Source organism: Squalius cephalus (assembly GCF_949319135.1).
Source record: "Squalius cephalus genome assembly, chromosome: 4".
NCBI classification, from domain to species: domain Eukaryota; kingdom Metazoa; phylum Chordata; class Actinopteri; order Cypriniformes; family Leuciscidae; genus Squalius; species Squalius cephalus.
This window is the reverse complement of record NC_137125.1, coordinates 51,719,054-51,739,187: the sequence shown is the minus strand read 5'-3', so window position 1 is coordinate 51,739,187 and position 20,134 is coordinate 51,719,054.

Sequence of the window (20,134 nt, the reverse complement as noted above, 5' to 3'; positions counted from 1 at the left end):
ACATTCATACTGTATGCCTATCTGAGTGTGTTATAACCATACTTATTAGTGAATAATCAGAATAATAAAAAATTGCATGTAAACTGTGAGTGAAGAGTTTTGCTGTGTCATGTAAACATCTTACTGTGTTTAAGACCTAGTCTGATTATTAGAAATAATCACATTATTGGTGCACATGTAAGCGTAGTCACTTCTGCAGCTCAGAGTCACTGAACGACTCTCCTACAAAACCAGCTGCGTTTGCAGACACAGATGTACATGTTCATCTAAAGGAAGAGAAAATCAATCAAGCAATTACATTATGATTTACAGCACTAATTCTAGATGATCAGACAGTGGCTCCTCATACAAAAGTGTCTTTTCAGTGCTGAAAGTCATTGTGACTGTGTGAAACAAAGTATACATCACATAATGCTTTTATGGTGAAATTGTATCTTTATCCTGTCAATCCATGTTTATTGTATGACCATAAACAATGCACTTTCTTTGCATCTAAATGCAATCTAGATTGTGTTATGCAGTTACTGTATTACATTCACAGCATTTATGTCATGTTGTGTTGGCCATGCTGGTTTTAAAAATGATTTATTACATGAAAATTATAAAACAGTAATATTATTATTTCATATTTAACATTTTAAATATAATTTTTATGTTTAATTTATATAGTTTAAGGTTATATTTTAGCTTTTAAGTCTGAAATCTGAAGTCTAATATAGTAATGACTGAGTAAATTAGAAGAGCCTCTTGATACTCACACTGGACGTCCAGCATCACTGATGCGTTCTGAGGGTTTTGCCCTCCTGTGGTGATTTGTGTGAATTACACTGTTGCAAATCGAATCTAATAAACATAAAAGTGTTTCACCCTCCTGTGGTGATTTTTGTAAATTACACCATTGGAAATCGAGTCTAATGAACATAAAAGTCTTTCACCCTCCTGTGGTGATTTGTGTAAATTACACCGTTCCAAATTGATTATAATAAACATAAAAGGGTTTTGCCCTCCTGTGTTGATTTTTGTGAATTACACAGTTGCATATCGAGTCTAATAAACAAAAAAGTGTTTCACCCTCCGGTATGCTTAATGTACAGCTATGCAAATCTTTTTCCATAAACACTGGATGAAGCTGATTACAATTATAATCTTTTTTTGAATAGAAAATGAATACACTGATGTATAATAAAATACATTATAAAATAATGTTTGTCCCTCCAGAAGGAGCTCCTATTTTTAAAGGAGTTTCTGTCTGAAAGTGTGACACCAGAAAAAGCTGACTGTGTTCTCAATCACAAGTAATGTGCAACATAAATGACACACTGAGGTCAAGTACGTTTCCCACTGCTGATCTGGTAAGAGAAGAAATGCTTGTTCAAACTCATGCTATTTTACAGAAATGAACTTCATGACATTTTATATGTCTTCTGACATATATACTTATATTTTCTGTAAGATCTCTGACTAAAGGTCACAGACTTCAAATCTTATTAGGTAATGCTTTAGAGTAGACATGTGCCGGTATTCGGTAATGCGATAAATCGCGGTAATGAATATGCACTGTTGGAAAGTTTTCTTTCATCGAAGCAAGACCAGGAGACGTTGGGATAAGCAGAAGTGATTTATTGGGATCTTCGCTGTGTGTCGTCTGTAGTGTTCTTCCAAGTCTAACTCAAGACAGTTGCCTTGCAAATTTATAGACATTTAGGGGGACGGATTTACATTGAGGGTTGAACAAAGCATGCAAATTAAAGGGATACTTCACCTCTGGAAAGATGAATGTGTATTTAAAATAGGTCATTTATGTAGAAGAAATGTGAAGAATTTTTTTAATTTGGAGCTTTCTAGACTGAGAAAAGCCAGAAAATGTATTTTTGGCTCATGTGGATGAAAGACAACAACTCCCAGAATGCACTTGCTTCGCTGCCCTAGGAGGCCACGCCTACTGGTAAGAGAGCGCAGTTTTAAACAAGGTTAGGCTACCAGTGAGTCTCCGTGACGAGTCTGCCTGGGATTTCGGGATCGCCCAAAATGTCCGGGATTCGGCTTTTGCGTTCTCCAGTCGCCATTCATTATGTTTACTGTGGCGAGCAGGACGAGGCTGACGGCCGCAGGAGAACGTCGCGAGGCCGGTGGCGTCATTACTGAGACGCGCCGGTCTCGCAAAGGAGGTGCGGGAATTTTCTTAGCAATGTTAAAACGCACATCAACCGATCACTTGTTTAGCGTTCATGTAAACACTACATTCAGATTCACCAATCGGAATGAATTCAGTTAGATTGAAACGAGGTGTGCATGTAAACAATGAATGGCGACCGCAGAAAGCAAAAGCCGAATCCCGGACATTTTAAATGATCTCGCCGGCCGGACAAGTCAGGGAAAAGGAGGATGGTAACCCCTACTTACTCAGCTTTTTTCTACTACTCAACTTTCTCCTACTATTCAGCTTTCTCCACAGAACAAGAGCCTGCTAGCTTAGCTTCCAAAGAAAGACGGCTGACTGTGTGTACATTCTGTGAGTGAGATCCCACCCTGTATGGGCGGGCTGAAAACATGCGGGACAGCCCCTACTGCTGGCTGTAGTCTTTAGCCTCTGGCCAGAAAATCCTCCGATGACGCAAAATGACGATTTTTGCGTCATCGGAGGATTTTTTCCAGACAAAAAATACATAAATCTCGGGTCTCAGGGGGATATGAGGGTGGAAAGCATGGTAATTCGAAAATACTACAGGTTTTCTACTAATACAAAGCTTAATGCTAAATCCTGAAGTATCCCTTTAAGTATACAGGTTAAGGAACCCGCCCCAGACTCCAGCGTGTTACCAGTCTCTATCCAATCAGCATAACCATTCAAACGCATATGTGCTAATCCAATCAGCCCAACGATTCAACGTCTGGGCTGTGAAACTGGGACTCCAAGAGCCATTAAAGACAATAAGGAGAAAACAGGAATTGCAACTTTGCATAGCAGAATCATTATCTCAACCTTAAGCGCTAAATACAATATTCTTTACCGTGATGTTATGTATGGAATAGGGGTGGGCGGTATGACCAAAATTCTGTTTCACGGTATGACTAATTTTATTTCACGGTAACGATATATTTCACGATATAGTTATTTATATATGTTGTTATTCTCGAAAAATCGACAAAAAGGGCTTTGTATAACAAATAATCCCAAATACTTTAGAAATGAAAAGTACTTCACTTTGTTTGAATTTTCTTTTTCTTTTATTTGGTAAATTATTTCTTTGGTAAACTATTTTTAATAGCTAAATATAGCAAACAAAACACTCTCGTCAACTGTTAGATGAACTACCCCCAACTGACTGATATTAAATACAACTCATAGGTGCAATTAAACTTTAAATAAAGTGTTGCTGAATAATTTTTCAGTCTCATGTTATTGATTTACTTCATCAATCAGTTTATAATATCTGATTATTTTATACTGAATTATTCTATTTCTATTCATAATAAATTAGTTACTTCCTTTTAATTTGGTAGGATATTAGTAGATACTAGTTATGTTTAAATGTTTTTCCGGTACATTTTTTGCCATGTCTGCTTATTATACTGCGTTTTAAAGGGCTTGCATGTTTTGCTCTTTTTGTGATAGGCTATCTGGCAACCCATCACCTAAAGCTTTAATCAAGAGACGTTCAGAAGCGTCAAGTTCATAAGTGACTAGGAGAACAGCAATATGAAAACCGAACAGCAGCTACTGTTAGTGTTGACTAAGTAGTGTAAATTATACACACCTTGTAACTGCGCCATTATTTTACATAGCTCAGTGAACACCGACACGCCGCGCTCCCTCTCAGTGCGTGCACGCGCGCATCTTTTGCATCAGTAAAATGCGATCGGTTAATTGTGACAAGTTGTAATCACGCATTGAATCAAAGGAAATTTTTATCAGCTGGTTCAGTGGCCAATTGTTTTGGATTTAGAAATATAACTCATAGTAATTTTTCCTCAGATACAGGATTATACATTCGCTTTAACAAGCAAGTTCTTCATTACCACGGCAGCCGCTCGTGTGTCATGCTGAATGCGAGTTTTGTGTTTAAAAAGTAACTATACATAAGAGACGGAAAGATGCATTTAGCTATACATTATTTAAGGTTATTTCTATTCGTTACGATATTGATATATGAACTGTTGTCAAGTAAGCTTCATGCTTTCCCCGTTGCGATCGTGCACTCCTCTAAACTGTAGCCTACGGGTGCCGCACTGCTCTAGTTGAATGCTGCGCCTTTTCCCCCGAAATAACAACGCTTTAGAAAACTTAATTCCTTTGTGGATCTTGATCTGCTTTCTCCATGTTTCTTTGACAAATCGCAGTGTCTCAGTCTCACGCACGCTGCATGTGAGTTAACCACGCCCACTTATTTACATGTCGCGGTATACACAGAATGAAAAAATCTGTTACGGTTGACATTTTCTACCGCGGTAACGATATATACCGTCATACTGCCCAGCCCTAGTATGGAAGCATATTTGAAATAGATTTAAAATTTGTAACCCTTCAGTCCCCCGTTTGAGAGTTCTTAAAAAAAAACTCACATAATATACAAATTTAAACACTTAAAAGTTAATTCTTGTAACTTTTGATCGTCACAGGCACATACAACTTATTCTGTGTTGTGTCCTTGATTTACATGAGTGTCATAGTTCTTCTCAAAACCATAACTGTTGACACATACGACGCAGGGTGTAAAATGTCGTATAAATTACATGATTACACAGAAAACCATGTAGCATAACAGTGGAAGTCTTGAAAGTCCATGGCGCCTGAATTGCTGTGAAGTCTGTTTCCTGTAGAGTCCATTTCCCATGTAGAGTCGGTCGATGACTCGTCCCTCATGAGACTTGTTCATGGAAATCTTAGGTGATGCTTTACATTAGGATGCCGCTTGTGAAGACATCAACACATACCTGTATCACAAGAAAACAAAGAAACGGCAGACCAGCAGTATTCATGCATAGACTTCATTCTTCCATAAGTCATTTGATCGTATAGTGGTTTTACGTCTAACTCTTATCAAAGTAAACTTCTGGTGACCATATAGTTTTTACATATAACTATATTACAGTAAACATTGTGATCGTATAGGGTTTTTTCTTAACCTAGTCTTAATTGATTCGACACCTATGGACCAGTGAGGTAGGGATAAACTACTGAGGGGAAACCTATGAGGAAATCTTCACCACATGGCTGACCCCCGAGGCCTGTTGCACTTCGGTTCTTCCATGGGCTCTGCACTGGTCTGTGTGTCCTATTCTGTCCCTGTGTTGTGTGCACACTGTACAGTGTGAGAAAAAGTGGCACATTTCCATTCTCCAGTGAAACATCAGTCATAATAGACATCATAATACAGGATTGGTGCCTGACTGGAATATTCTGTGGTATAACATTTAAGGCTGTGAGTCTTACTTGACCAGGGTCCCCCAAAGGAAGGTGGAGACAGTCACTTTCCTTTTGTTCTATTAAACAAAAATAAGTCTTTCATCTTTGTTGTTGTTTCTGGGGAAATTAACCACTCACAGCCCAAATGGTTAACACATTATCAAGTTGCCCCCGACTTAAATGACGAGGGGAGGGGCTGCTTCAGAGTAGCAAGCAGGCTGAGCAGAAGCTGAGTAACTTTGTTAACTTCTTTAAAGTACTTTTTGTGTTTTCTACATTCTTTTGCAAAATGTCCGTGCTTACCACAGTAAGAACAACTGGCTTCTCTAGGACTTTTGCGTTTCTTTTGCTTCTCTGAGTTGACCTTAAAAAAGAAACTGCTGTAATTCTTACTCTCTCTTTGATATCAGAGTCTCTTTCCCAAGTAGCTAAACTGTCCAAGTTGTTTTGCAAAGTTCTCGTAGCCCATGTGATGTTTAAGAAAGGCAACGCCTTTCTGTGTTCTGACAAAAGCCCATCAAACCATGTGCGAACTAAAGGGCCATTATCATCTAACACCTTCTCTGAAGTGTCCGCTATACCACTGTATGCTGCAGCTGACTGACAAAATCTTTCTGTGTACTCACAACCAGTTTCACCCTTCTTCTGTAAACAAATGGTGATCTTTGACCAGTCAACTTTTGGTCCAACAATGTTCTTTAGCACTTTCAAAACTTCCTCTTTCAATTCATCTTTACTGGCCTGTTGCAGTTCAGAATTGTTTACAGCACTTTCAAAATCATTGAATTCTGACTCAGTCAAGATCTGTGATATTAGCTGGGTGACTTCAGCTAGAGACATATCATAGAGCCGCATCTTTTTGGACAACTCTCTCCTAAACTCAAAAAAATTTCTTTGCACTGATGGTGAACTTTCAACAAGTCTCTCTATTTCCTTAGGACCTAAAGATGTTTTGGCAACAGTTTGTATATGGACAACAGAAGAGTTGGGAGTAACACTTTCAGTTCCCTGAGATCTTCTCCTAGCCCCACAAACCTGCACTGAATCTACAGGCTCATCAGTTACTGATTGGATGGCTACATCTGTTTCAAAGAAAGCTTTTAAGTCAGGATAATTGTTATCAGGCTGACTAACTTCTTCCACATCAGTTTTTTCTGCATCTTTGTTGCGGTTTACTTTCTTAGTCACAGAAAATAATCTAGCACGGAGCTCTTTGATCTGTTTCTCTAGCTCTGAGTTGCGCTTAGACTGTTCTGTAGCTAGTGTTAAACCAAATTCTCTGTGACAACAGATAATGGCTTTCACATTGTTCTTGCGAATACTTGCTCCTAGTACCTTCTTACAATCTTCAATTGACCATACTTTGTCTGGGTGAATGCCAAATTTCTTTGTCAAATTCAATCTGACTTCCTCAGTCACGATTGAGTCCATGCATTCTCCTAACAAAGACTTAAACTCATTGTCTGTCCATAAAGGGGTAGCTAATCCACCTTTCTCCGTTGTGGGAATCAGCCTAGCAGTTCCTTCTAACCATTTTGTGACTTCCTTTGTTACTTCACAATCACAAAACACTAAAACTTCTCTCTACTGTCTTACAAACAGAGGGTACAATCTTATTAGCACATGACGCTAATCTTCTCTAGCTTACAGAGGATAGATCTTCTCTAGCAAGAGGATACACACAAATATTAACATGTACTGCTAATCTTCCCTGCCTGGCAGAGGATATCTTTCATCTCTAAAAGCAAACTTTAGAGGCTTATCTTTAGTTAACCAAACTCTACAGCTGTTTGTTAACTACTTCTCTGAACGGCACAGAGGAAAACAATTTTGTACTGGTCTGCATTGGTTCTTTGAATGGAGTGAAACTCACCAAGTCTTTCGTTTGTAGAGAAAGATTCCGTCTGGAAAAATTCAGTCTTTGAGATGTTTTTGGAGCTTGAAGTTTTCAATCTGGATTCAGAAGATTCAGTCTGGAACTTACTCAGATCTTTGTTGGGCTTGAAGTTTCAAGATTCAGATCTTTGAGCTTGAAGTTCTTTCTTGAGTTTCCTTTTTCTCCATCCGGGTTACGGCACCATCTGTTTGAAAGTTTTTTTTCATCGAAGCAAGACCAGGAGACGTTGGGATAAGCAGAAGTGATTTATTGGGATCTTCGCTGTGTGTCGTCTGTAGTGTTCTTCCAAGTCTAACTCAAGACAGTTGCCTTGCAAATTTATAGACATTTAGGGGGAGGGATTTACATTGAGGTTGAACAAAGCATGCAAATTAAGTATACAGGTTAAGGAACCTGCCCCAGACTCCAGCGTGTTACCAGTCTCAATCCAATCAGCATAACCATTCAAACGCATATGTGCTAATCCAATCAGCCCAACGATTCAATGTCTGGGCTGTGGCTCTGAGTGAAACTGGGACTCCAAGAGCCATTAAAGACAATAAGGAGAAAACAGGAATTGCAACTTTGCATAGCAGAATCATTATCTCAACCTTAAGCGCTAAATACAATATTCTTTACCGTGATGTTATGTATGGAAGCATATTTGAAATAGATTTAAAATTTGTAACCCTTCAGCACGATATTGTTATCGCGGGCATTTCAAAATACCGTGAAAAATAACAGATCAGAATTTGCATATTCATAGAACCACCTATACTAAATGAGTCAAGGGTGTAGAGTTATATTCAAACTATTTTAAGGCATTTTAAAGAAAAGAAAAAACTTTTAAATATGTAATTTTGGTGATCAAAGATGAGTTTTAAGCGATAAAATACAGGGGACTTTAAGTGTTACAGATTATTTCAAGTAATTTGCCATAAAGTAGCTAATTTCTGTCCATCATAATGTTAGTTCATTCATATAGTATATGGATAGTTCGTAAAAGAAGATATTTTGGAGAACATTGGCAACCAAAAACATCATTGGACTCCATTAACACTGAGGGGAAAAAAAACACTGGAACATTTTTCACATTATCTTCTTTTATGTTCAACAGAAGAAAGAAAGTCCTACAGGTTTGGAATGATAGAATTGCAATTTATTGGTGAAAATTTGCTCGAAAAATCCATTTATGGTGTTTGAGTTATGCATAAAGATTTTAAGGTTTCGGATCATTTTAAAGGCTCGTTCACACCAAGAATGATAACTATAAAATCATAACAATAATATATTCCACAGTCACACCAACGAACAATATCGTTCTGTTTATTATAAGTGCGCTCTGCAGTTTTGTTGTCTACTGCTTTAAATGCTCGAGCTCTTTACAGCAGGATGGATTCTGATTGGCTGTCAATGTTTTTATCGTTCATCTGCTGAAAAGAAAAAAATACTTTCAACAATATAATTTTTTGTGCCGTTATAGTTATTGGTCTAAACAGGCCTTTAATGTTCAACAACATCTGCACTGACCAACGGTGAAATTGCATTCTGTCTGAGTTGGTACTATCAGTGTAATGATAGAGACGGATGCAAAATGCAAGTAAAAACTGTTTATTAGTTTTCAGTAGTATAAGACAACAGGTCAGAGGACAAACACTCAGGTGAAATATGACGCAAGGACTTCGACGGGCAACCCAGTGATGGTGTGCGGTGATCAGTGTGCTCAGGAATCCAGGGAACAAACAATCCAAACGAAGATGATGCACAACGAAGATAATCCACACGAGGAGGGTGAGAGATGAACACTGGAACAGGACATGACACCAGGGAAGCCACAACGATCTGACAACATGAGACAGTGATCACTGAACATATAAAGGGAAAGGGAAGTGATTACAGCTGGCGCTAATAATCAACCTGAGATTGGATACCACGCCCACACACAAACACACACACACACAAACACACAAGAGAGAGACAGTGGATTCCTGAACCGTGACAATCAGCTCATGTGACCTACAGCATCAGCTGCGTCGCTTCACTGCCATTCACAACTCCTCTCCCGGGGCCTAATTGCGATAATAAAGTGTTCATTGAATGCGCACTTCTGAAGTACATTTACTTGAGTACAGTACTTAAGTACAATTTTGAGGGATCTGTACTTTACTCGAGTATCATTTTTGGGGAGTACTCATGACTTTACTCAAGTACATTTGAGAGGCAAATATTGTACTCTTTACTCCACTACATTTCTATCCATAACCTTGAGTACCCGTTACTTCTTCTAAAAAAAAAATAAAATAAATTTGATCGGTGAGTAAAGTAGATGAACTGCTGCGCTTGAGACAGGGCGCATGTTTAACTGAAAGAACGAGCAGAGAGAGAGAGCCGGTCGCGCGCGCAGACACACTCGGTCTCTCTCGTGCACTGTCGCTCGCTCGCGCAGTTCGTTTCGCTTTTGTCCAGTCCGGCGCAGCAGTTCATCTACTTTACTCACCGATCAAATAAGACTTTGGTGGGACAAAAATTCACTTTGGCGGGCGCTAAAACAAGTTCAATGCAGGAAAATTCATGCGTGAATTTAACTAAGTAGCCTAGTAGGCTACATGACCATGCACTCGCACAAATGCGACCACATAAAATTTTAACTCGCACATTCTCAAAAAATGGTCGCAGTCTGGAACCCTGTGATTTGATTGATGAAAAAAACAGAGAAACTCACATGTACACACAATTGTTAGCTGAATTTTCTTTTCTGATATTACACATTAATGTAAGCTGAGCATTTGCTTTGATGTTCTTGAGTATGCGGTGTGTTTAACACAGTCAGTTTCAAATGTGGGTGCAAAAAAATCCATTAAAACTCTAGCAGAGGTTTGTCAGAGTGTTGCCATTGTGCTATTGCCTTGTGGGCAAGTGAGAAATATTAAATAAAGCAACATGGTAAAAAAATGAAAATGACTTGATTTTACTTTCATTTCATTTTACATTCTCCAAGGTATTAACATTAACATTTTTCATAACTCCATGTAGGACGTTTCTGTACATAAATGTAAGCACTGTGCTGTGGCAGTAGTAATGCAATATTTAGAAAATGTACTCTTGTACTCTTGATACTCAAGTACTTTTGAAAACAAGTACTTCAGTACTTTTACTTAAGTAGACATCTGACTGTAGTACTTTTACTTGTACTTGAGTAAAATTTAGCAAGGGGTATCTGTACTTTTACTCAAGTAATGAAGCTGTGTACTCTGTCCGCCTCTGGTAGTCGGACATGATACTACTTTTTCGCATACTGTATAGCAGGGAAGTATTCGATTTTGGACAAAGTGCAACTGTTCCTTTTCTGTCTTTAAACAACCAAGTGACGGGTCATGTTTTCATAAATCGTGTCTTCTGATGACACATCCGGGATCTTCACCCTACTATCTTGTGGGCTTTGGTCTTCCTTGAGGTCGGTCGCAGATGCTGCGTCTCCTGTAGAATGATGATAGACCTCAGCATATTCCTCGGTCAGCGAGGAGGCGCCCCTAATCTCTCCTGACGGCGGCTCTGCGTTCGGGAAGTCGATGGTGGAATAATGAAGAGATTCTGGTGATCTTGGTGTAACGGCTGACAGCTTGTCTTTATTCCCGTAAACACACTCGCCGTCTCCATGGGAATCCGTGGCCTGATGGAGCAGAAACACAGCAGAATCAGATGAATGTCCGTTTGTGATGTCTTTGAAAATGAATAGTGTGAGTGTGTTTAACTCACTATTTGAGACAGTATGAGTACAGATGCGTCGTCTTGTCTGGTTCTTGAAGGTTTGGGATTCCTTCTTCTGAAAAATGTTTTTAGGCCTTTAGATTCTGATATAATATGTCAATCAGAATCACAAATCCGTCTTGTGATGAGGCTAGTAAAGTAAAAGTCTCATCAAATCAATGTGATCTAACTGTTTATTTGGCTTCAAATGATGTTCTTCTGTATTTTGTCTTGTTTTCCAGTACAAATATATGAAATTAAGACAAATTTACTTGAGAAGCAAAATGGCATATAAAAGTCTTGTTTTCTGAAAAATCTATCAAAATTAAGATTGTTTAAAACAAGAACAAATATCTGCCAATGGGGTTAAAAAAGTGTATTTCTCTGAACCCATTGGCATTTTTCTGAAAACAAGACTTAATATCTGAAGTCACGTTGCTTCTCAAGTAAAAGTATCTTGATTTAAGAACGTTTAGATATTTGTACTGGAAAACAAGACAAGCATATTTTGGAGTGAAACTTTTGAACACGTTTACCAGAATAGCCGAAAAAATCTCTGTAATCATCTATAGTTTAGCCTCAGCTCATTATATATTGGACCAGTTCTGTGATAATCATGTTTGTCTGATGTACCCACCGTTCATTGTAGACTGCTATAATGTACAAGATCATCATCGCTGATGCGCCGACAGCAGCTCCGAGCAGCATAGACGGGTGATGGAAACCTGGAAAGCAGTGTTTTATTGCTCAGAGGTTGGTCTTTTATTGCTCAGGACTCTTAAATGAGATCATTTAAGTGTCTAAAATGTTTCTCAGGAGTGATAAAAATGAATGTGAAGAGCAGCTCAGATCATTTGATCATAGATTCGATTCAAGTTCATTCTGAGATCTCTGATATTTGATTACAGACTTTAGTGTCTTGGCAAATATGAGCACATTTCTCTGGAGAAAAGTTTCCATTTGGTCTCCATTTGATCTCATTGCTGTCTAGGAGAAATAATTCCCCTGTGGAAAAGAAGTACACTTCAGCATACTAAAAAAAAAAGAAAAAAGTAAGAGAAAAATGTAATATTTAATGTAATGTAAAAGGTAATATTTTCAGACACATAATTGCATGTTATTTATAATTATAGGTTAAATTTATATTAAATTCAATTAGCCAAACATAGAGTTTTAATTTCTCAGTTACTTCTATAAATATGGTGAAAGTGTACAGCACTTTCAGTTTTTTTCTACTGATTAAGTATGTTTATGAGCTGTTTAATTAATAAAATGTAATTAAAAAAAATAAAAATAATCTAAACAAATTAAGGACAACTAAATCCATAAAATCATCCCTAAAAGATTCTATATATGAAGCACCGTACAGAAACTTTTCTTCTAAGAGTGTATACTTTTAAGATTTGAAGTACACTGCAAGTGCACATTCAATTCAAATTAAGTGCACTTCTTTTTCAGAAGGGTTAAGATATTCTAGAGATCTCATTTGTGATCATTCTTGTTGATCAGATAAAGCTGTTGTCGTGCGTCAGAGAAGCGAATCTCACGTGTCTCTGTCCCGGACGTCCGTGTGACGGGATGAAACCGTTGGCTGGCGCTGGCGGTGCCGAGAGTGTTTGCACTGAAACACTGCAGGACGTCCGTGTCTGTGAGAAGGTGATGGATGGTCAGGATGCTCTTTGAGCTTGTGCTTCCTAAAGTTTCATTCCTGATGAACGTGTTTGTAGAATTGGCGAGAACATTTCCAGATCGATGCCACTCTAATTTAGGCGAGGGATTCCCATGAGCCTCACAGACACACGTGATTACGCTGCTTTTGTTACAAGAGCTGGAGATTTTGGGCGCAACTGAAAGAGACAATAAGATCATAAACTGTAGTTTCTGTGTAGGATCTGAGCAAAATAAAACAGCTTGAGGACCTGTTTCACTTAAGAAAAACTGCTGAACATCTCACTCGGGCTTTTCACACTTGAAATATAGTTAACTCTGGGTCACACTAAAAACTGTGTTAACAGAATTCTTGGTTATCTTCACGTTTCACATTGGGGTTAACATTTATTCCTGAGTATTTTTAAACACATTCCTAAACCATAAATGTTCTTATTTGCATATTTACCATTCAGCCACATTGCACATCCTCATCGACTGAACTATCAAGTTTATAATGAATGGGCTTTTTGGACTATAAAGGTAAGAATGATATGGTCTCTTCTTCACAACAGTTGTCATGTTTTCTGTCACCATTTGACAATTTCCCTTCAAACGCTAAACTACTGTTTATACAACGCCCATGACTGTTCAAAGCATGTGCTTATGAGCCATGTGATTGGCTGTTGGTTGCTAAGCGTCTAGCCGTAACATTCTAACACAGGTCATTTCACAATGCACTGGTTGCAACGCAATGCGGGATTAATGACGGCAAATTAGCAGCGCTACTCCTGTTCCCGAGCAGGGTTTCATAACCCCGGGTAAAAAGCGGTGCTAACGGAACTTCTAAATTACAAGTGTGAAACATTCCTTTACCTTGGGCCATTCTATGTTGTAGACAGCGAATCAGTTTTCTTTTGGAGCGAAAATATTAAATATAAATAGAATCAGTACATAAAATGCTTAAACGAAATAGCGAGTTCTCTTTGCTATCGTGGTCATTTATCTGTGGATGTTCATTCTGTTCAGACTCAGAGTCAGCAAAGCGAGGACCACCATATATACACAGAGACATATGCTAAATTAGGGAAGTTGCTGACCGCTAAAATTTATCCATCTGGCCACAGACAATCCACTACAGGATGCAGTCTTGTATCACTCGAGCTCAACTGACTTCACTCGCTTTCATACCTGTCATGGCGTTGCTCTGAGTAAGGTCTGTTGGTCGTCACTCCCAAAAGTCACTTTTTATTTTCATAAAGTTAAACATATCTCAACTTTGTCGCGTCGCTGGACACGCTAGATTCTGGATGAATTGAGACAATATTTTTTGTTTTGTTTAAAATTCTCGCATGATTCTGAATGGACAACTAAACAAAACAACATGTAATTTACCAAAGGTTCTGACAAAATGTTAATTGCTGTAGTGTAGTCTATAAAGATTATTATTTTTTATTTATTTTTTAAGTCGGGTTGAATGAATGATTCAACGACTCGCTCAAGGAATTCACTTGTTTCATTACTGGATGAATCAGCGTTTTTGAACAAATCTCTTGAGTGAATGATTTAATGACAAATACATTTTTTAAAAGTCACTTGTCGCCTGTGTAACAATTGAATTGATACAATCTTTATTTGAAGCATCAAGTTACATTCACAAGGTGATTTACTGTATTTTGATCGCTACTGCAGACATCGGAGTTTATATCCAAACTATAAACATTTCTCCCAGTACTTCTATGATCATTTGAATTAATGCAACACAATATAAAATAACAATACTGTGTGGTTGAAAAGACTGTTTGTGAAGCTGTCTCATATTTATACATCACAACTGCTCTCTCCGCCAACGTAGATCTGAATGTTCGCTGTGATCGTACTTGTCAAAGGTTTAATAGACATATAGCTGAATCGCTGTCATTCAGGAATAAGATCGCATGGATGTTTGAATCGAGATCGTGATCTTTTAACAATTAATCGTGCAGCTGTTGGAAACGGTTACATTTTGTTGCCAACTTCCCTTGTATGAACAAAAAAAAGAAGAGAAAAACACAGAGACAATATCTCTCTCAAAAAAGTCATACAGGTTTTGGATGACAAATGATAAATGACAGAATTTTCATTTTTGTGTAAACTATCCCTTTACTTCAAACTGTACACTTATAATACATGTAAGCAATATACATGCCGCTCTGCTTAGTCTTTGCATGTATTACTATGTAAAGTGTGATTCTTTTTTACACATCTTTTAACAGAAGTACAATTTCACGAGTTCACCCTTACATCAATTAAACAGAGTAAAGATTATGCGTATTTGGCGTGCTGTCCGGGGGAGGGCTCCGAGCTCGGAATTTTTGCCCAAACCCAGAGTACTCCCCCGTTGTTGTAAGAGTATTTAGGACTAGAAGTGAGGAGATGGGGTGGTGGAGGGATGCTGTTAAACTGTCAACGAACGGAGGTAAGTTTGCAGTATATATACACCTCTTACCTCATTAATTGGGTTGATTAACAGAGTGTGGTCCACTCGTGTTTAATTAGGTTTGATTGTCTGAACGTGCTCCTCCCGAACTTTGTTAATAAAACATCATTTTAGAGATGTGCAAATGTTTGTACTGGTATAAGGAACTTTTTTTTCCTCCATGTTCTGTACCATGAAGTCTTGTATTACTCATGTAATCATACTGTGGTCTTTCCATATACATTTTCTGTATGTGAAGAAAACACCCATGCAAAAGTGTTACACACATTTCACAGCATTTCTAGCAAGCAACTGAACTGCAACTTACTGTATTGTTGGTTACCGTCAGCCTGTCATAAGTTTTTTTTTTTTTTACGAATGTCAGTATGCATCCTTCATATAAGATATTAAACCACTGTGTAGTTTATTTGATCAAATAGTCTTTACCTTAAGCTATACATCAAATTGAAGTAATTTAAACATGGTTTTGTGGTTTTTGTAACTCTTCAATAGTGTCTTTTCAGTGCTGAAAGTCATATTATGACTGCGTGAAACCGTATCATTGCATGCCTTTATGGTAAAATTCACCTTTTTAATCTCAATACATGTTTATTTTCACCATAAACATTGCACTTTGCATCCAAATGCAATGTTATGCTTTTGCTGTAAGGGATCAGATTAAATGAGTGAATATAACAGTGCAGTAATTTTTCTTTGTACTCACACTGAGCATCCAGTTCAATTGTTGCGTTGTGTTGGCCATGCTGGTTTTGAGCTGTACAGCGATACCGTGTGGAGTGTGTAGGGTTAGACACAACGTAGGTATGATTAAATCCGGTCTGGAGGAGCTCAAGCTGAGATCCGGTCTCTTTGTACCAGGTGAAGTTGAGCACCGCTGGTTTTGCATCAGTGCTGCAGGTCAGAGTCACTGGACGGCCCTCCATCATAGAGCCGGAGGGAAAGAATGACAGCGATGTGTTTTTTGGGGCATCTGAGGAAAAAAGATGTGTAGTGTAGTGTAGCAGTTCAAGATCTGGGTTAGTAACTGAATAGCTGTATGTTTAAACCTTGTTATTTTACAAGTTTCAGTCAGATGTAGGCAGTATGTTGAAGCATGTGTGCAATCATCTAGATGAACACAATACAAAATAACCGACAAAACACCATGTGTCTGTATTTCACCTATTACGTTGTTCGCTTTACACTAGCTGTGTAATGGTTTTAATTAGCTACTGTGCTAAAGCAAATCAAGACTATATGATGAGAATTTGTAGTAAACATGATAGGACTGTTTTTCATTTGTCGACTGGACAGTGTGTTAGTCTGAACTGAGAACAGCTGCACTGTTAGCAACTGAAGCACATCTGGGAATAAATCAAAACCCACTGACACTGAACATAAATTTGCAGTTCAGTGATGTTCAAAAACGTCAGTATCTACAGACAGGCCTCATTACTTGGATCATTAATGTTAGGGTTTGCACATTAAATCCTAATCAAAATAAAAAAATTTTTTTGGAGTATTGACTATATCAAATCAATTAATTCAGTCCTCTTGAATGTGAGTAACTGATTGATAATAGTGATTGCCAAACATTCACAAAGGACGTCCAGCAGAATTCAGGCCCCGTCCACACTACTGCGTTTTCGTTTAGAAACGGAGAATTAAAACGAATACGATCTCCGTCCACACGAGCGTTTTAGCTGCGTATTAGAATTGATCTCCGTCCACATTAAAACGACGGAAAACGCGGATCACGTGACCATTCACCAACACTGGGCATGCGCGTGCCGGTGTAAACAGGAAACGGATAGATTATTCCTCAGATCTGATGAAGAAGAAAGTAGCTAACGTTACCGCTACACACGAGAATTGTCAAAGATCGATCGAATCGGCAGTTATAGCATTATAAAATGCAGAATTTAGGGAAGGAAGGGAAGGATACGCCATGACCGATGACACCCAATCATAGAGCCGAGCGTGAGCTTCTGCGTCATCGTTTCTAAAGTCCTCCGTTTTGACCCGTCCACACTAAAACGCCCTCCGGAGATTCAAAACGAAAAACGGGTCGGCAGCGTTTCTAAACTTCTCCGTTTTGAGTCTCCGTTTTTGTCGTTTTAGTGTGGACGGGAGGTGCAAACGTAGCAAAAGGTCTCCGTTTTTAAACGAAAACGCAGTAGTGTGGACGGGGCCTCAGGCTGTCACAGTAGATAGCATTGTGACAATCTTCCACATTTGTAAAATATAACTTTTAAGTCTGAAATCTGAAGTCTGATATAGTAATGACTGTGTAAATTAGAAGAGACTCTTGATACTCACACTGGATGTCCAGCATCACTGATGCGTTCTGAGCGCCGTGTTCGTTCTGAGCTGTACAGACGTATCGTCCGCTGTGTGTCGGGTCGGTGTTGCTGATGGTCAGGTTCTGTCCACTCTGCACTGGTTTCAGTGGTTCTTCAGTGTCTCTGTACCAGGTGTAGTTGAGCACCGGTGGGTTTGCATCACTGCTGCAGCTCAGAGTCACTGAACGGCCCTCCAGAACTAAACCAGACGCACTTACATGCGCAGATGTGTTTTTAGGAGCATCTAATGGAGAAGAAAAACATTTAGGCCATCAAAAAATTATTTTTAATAATTGTAAAGTCAATAATGCGATGAAATAAGACTAATGTAAGTATGGGAAGGAATTAGTGACAAATAAAAATGCTTTTGAAAGAGGTGGTTGAATATAATTTCCCTTATCTAACTTTACTGGTGTGTAATGTTGCTGTTTGAGCATAAACAACACTGCAAAGTGACAACACTCAAAGGACTACACAGTCTTTTTTTTAAGGACTACAACAAACGGCTGGTAGAGACTACACAACATTCCTCCTGAGTTAGTGATATCACTAACACTAAAATTTACATAAACCACGCCCCCTGAACACAATTTATAGATTATCAAGACAGAATATGCTAATCAATAACTAGAAGATAACTACACATCAGCTACATAAATTCATCAACTAAACATTCAGAAATGTCCTGTTGCTTCTACATGTTGTCACTTCTTGAGTCTCTCCATCATTGTCTGAATCCGGTTTGAACATAAAAGGCTAAAAGTTTTTGAAATTTTCAGTGCACGTCTGTGTGAGTGCAAGCTGTTGAAGCTCCGCCCCCCTGTGCCGGGAGCAGCAGCTCATTTGCATTTAAAGGAACAGACACAAAACGTTACGTTTTTGCTCACCCTCAAAAATTGACAATTTTAACATGCTATATAAAAATATCTGTGGGGTATTTTGAGCTAAAACTTCACATACACACTCTGGAGACATCAGAGATTTATTTTACATCTTGTGAAAAGAGCATTATACCACCCCTTTAAATCGTACACATTTTCTCATCCATGTAAAAGGGTCCACTGTCAGCAGGTTAAAGGACTACAAAGTCATGTTTATTATATTTGCATTTAGTTCTTGTCGTTCACTGTACATTTACAAGCCTAGTAAAGGTTGAAAAAGCTGTTTTAGCGAAGATCATTTATAGTAGCGGTTGTTTTTATAGTTTATTGTTTTTATATTTCAAAATATATATAAAATAATTTTAATATAATATGTATAATTTATATTTTGTGTATTTATTTACACTATTCCTCTCTCTCTTACTCTGCATATAAAATAAATGATATGCAATATTTTATACTTCTAGTATATATGTGTGTATATAAAGTCTGAAATATGAAGTCTAATATAGTAATGACTGTGAGTAAATTAGAAGAGCCTCTTGATACTCACACTGGACGTCCAGCATCACTGATGCGTTCTGAGCGCCGTGTTCGTTCTGAGCTGTACAGACGTATCGTCCGCTGTGTGTCAGGTCGGTGTTGCTGATGGTCAGGTTCTGTCCGCTCTGCACTGGTTTCAGTGGTTCTTCAGTGTCTCTGTACCAGGTGTAGTTGAGCACTGGTGGGTTTGCATCACTGCTGCAGCTCAGAGTCACTGAACGGCCCTCCAGAACAAAACCAGATGCACTTACATGCACAGATGTGTTTTTAGGAGCATCTAATGGAGATGAAAAAAATGTAGGCTATCATTTTTTAATTTTTTTTTTAAATAATTGTAAAGTCATTAATGCTATGAAATAACACTAATGTAAGTATGGGAAGGAATTAATGACAAATAAAAATGCTTTTTAAAACGTACACATTTTCTCATCCATGTAAAAGGGTCTGTTGTCAGCAGGTTAAAGGACTACAAAGTCATGTTTATTATATTTGCATTTAGTTCTTGTCGTTCACTGTACATTTACAAGCCTAGTAAAGGTTGAAAAAACTGTTTAAGCGAAGATCATTTATATTAACGGTTGATAATGCTACTCTGTGCAAAACAACTGACCTTAAATATTTGGAATTAAAGTAATTAAAAGTGAAGGTTTTATATATTATGTATAAAAAAAAAAAAAAAAAAAAAAAAAAAAATATATATATATATATATATATATATATATATAATAACATTATTTAATATTGTATTTTATGCATTAAATACTTTTATTGTTGACATTTACATTAAAATGTATGTACCGGTATGTAAAAAACTGATATAAAACCTTCACTGTATCTTTACTTTCAAATATTTAAAGTGAAGTTTTTATATTTAAAAAATATATAAAATAATTTTAATATAATAGGTATAATTTATATTTTGTGTGTTTATTTACACTATTCCTCTCTCTCTTTCTCTGCATATAAAATAAATTATATGCAATATTTAATACTTCTAGTATATATGTGTGTATGTATATAAAGTCTGAAATCTGAAGTCTGATATAGTAATGACTGTGAGTAAATTAGAAGAGCCTCTTGATACTCACACTGGACGTCCAGCATCACTGATGCGTTCTGAGCGCCGTGTTCGTTCTGAGCTGTACAGACGTATCGTCCGCTGTGTGTCGGGTCGGTGTTGCTGATGGTCAGGTTCTGTCCGCTCTGCACTGGTTTCAGTGGTTCTTCAGTGTC